Raw genomic sequence first — 2,520 nt, 5'->3', positions numbered from 1 at the left:
AATCACCCTTTGGGGACAAGCCTATCCTGGCTTACAGGCAGTCCCCCAAATCTTAAATAAAGTCTCTCGAACAACAAACTAGTAATTCCTATTTTTGCTAAAGCACCAGGCCTTGCTTTAGACCCAGATGCCATTTGTGCCCCCTCATCAACACTGGGACAAACAGCACTGGTTATAAACATCCAGGGTTTATTCAGTTGCTCCTCTACCAACGTCAGATATGCTGTCACGTACTTATAGTGCCTCTAAACTTGGACGGATGGGGCAGTCAACGTGTGAAAGAATGAGTGGACAGTTATTTTACATCAGATCCAGAAAAGACATACAAGCCTGTGGCAGAAAAGTTTAACCTCCCTGGACCTTTCATCACTGACATCAGGGTAGAAGTTATAAACAACAGAACCTTAAATACCAACTTGCATGTGAAACTGAAGAACAAGAAACTATCCACAGACTAAATCATGTTAAGTGTGGTTTCAACAGACCCTCTGGATTCGTATCTCATTTTACCTGCACTGCTTTTATAACCCTTATATCCCTCAATAGGTTTGCAGCTTTTCTTATCCCTTTTGATCTCTTCAGCCTGGTTTTGCCTCTTCCATCCTTTTCCACCTCGTTCCCTATCCTTTAAAATTAAATTACTTTATTTGTTTCTATTTATTGCCCCAGCTGCTCTTCTTTTCCTGCTCCCTTCCCTGTGTTCCCTACCCAGTCTCTTCTGCTGCTTTCTTCTTCCTGCCCTGTGTTCCCTGCCCAATCTCATGCTTGATTTCCTGCTCTTTGCCCTACCTCTGGTTGTGCTTCCTGTCCTCTTGGTGATCTGCTGCACGCCACACACCGTGCCACTTGTGCTCCAAGTTGGAACCACTATAAAGGTGCTACGCTGCCCTACCTTCTAGCCAGCTACCTCTCTCTACTCTTTGATACTGTAGAGTAAGGGCTGCATCTTATCTTATACAAAAGAACTACTGATGTATGAATCAACTTTACTTAGAAGTTACAGTATTTGTACAACTAAAAGTAAACGTACAGACTATAAGTTTAAACATTGTCTTGTGTTGCATGTTTCTCGTAGTGTATATTCTTGGAATGTAGGCTGTGTGTATTTTCCATAAACTAATACTGAAAAAAACCCAAGTCTGACTGTGTATGTGTAAACATGTAGCTATGTCTCCATACGTACTGCATATTGCTACTGTAGATGAATGTGTTGGCATAATATTGTTTTAGTTTACTTGAACTTATAAAGTCACATACACAAGGTGTTTCTCTGCCTTAGAATGTATTTCTGTTTTTATATATACACACGTATTTCTGTTTCTGTACTTTCATTTGTTGCACTTACCATTTGTATGTGCCCTGGGTCTGTACTATTTACTACAATTCTGAAATTTGATTAAGCTGTGGAAGTAAAATCTTTTCATTAGGTAAAATGTGTACATATATTATCTTTTGTCCAAAAATGTAACCAGAGCTTTGTATAAAGGGATACGAGCTTGGATTGTGTGGGGAGGGGATCCTACAAGAGTTATGTAACCGAAGGTTTCAAAAAGCAATTTGAGAAGCAAACTTTTTCTCTGAATTGTTATACAAACTAGCGCAATACAGATACTTTATTAAAATGAAGCACTAAACCCAGGTGACTACTCACATGGCTAGCCTGAAGGTTTCAGGAAGAAACTAACTTTTTCTTCTTCTGAGGAATTTGAGGAAGATTAAACAAAGGCTATTTTCAGTTTAAATTTCTTAATAACCACAACTGAAAATAATTTTATGCGTTTGCATGGGCAAAATAAATAAAACAGTATACATGAACTAAAAGCACTTTTCTATATATATGAAAAAAGCCTATACAAGTTTACTCAAATGCTAATAAAACAAATTAAATTGAATGCATGTTGGAGCATTTGTCTCTGTTCATACATGGATTTAAAGCAAGATAGTTAACACTAAGTGAAACCTAGAAACTTTTACCAGTTCTCTCTCCCCTAATGAGCTTTTCCATTCACTTTTTTCTTCAGCACTTTGCAGTATTTTCTTGATATAGATAAGACTGTTTGTTTGTTTATTACTTACTTTCCTACTTACATAACTTTTCATTATTTTAAGCTATGGATATATTTACTCTAAGAGAATTCCCCATTAATTATTATGAAAAGGTTATTATAAATAGCAGTATATCTTTTATAAAGGCAAACCTACAAATAATACCAATATATACACCAATGGAAACATCCCTTTTTTCCCCATAAATGATAAATTCTTATATAATAAAGGGCTTAGTCCATCTGTCCGAAATGCTCTTGGAGCACTCTGAGTGTTTGGTGAAACAGTCAATCTGAGTGCAGAGCACTGCCATGACTGCGGGGATGGAGGGATCGGGGCTGGGGGGCAGTGCTCTGCTGCCTCTAAGGAGCAGGGCTACGCTGGGGAGGGGGGTGAAACCAGTGGCACTGGAGGCAGCAGTGGAGCGGGGTGCTGACAGAGGGGATGGTGGGCAAGCTCCATGCTCCACCTGCT

The sequence above is a fragment of the Gavialis gangeticus genome, unplaced genomic scaffold (assembly GCF_001723915.1).
Source record: "Gavialis gangeticus isolate Ggan-Ray unplaced genomic scaffold, GavGan_comp1, whole genome shotgun sequence".
Taxonomy (NCBI): Eukaryota; Metazoa; Chordata; order Crocodylia; family Gavialidae; genus Gavialis; species Gavialis gangeticus.
This window is presented reverse-complemented; position numbering follows the sequence as displayed.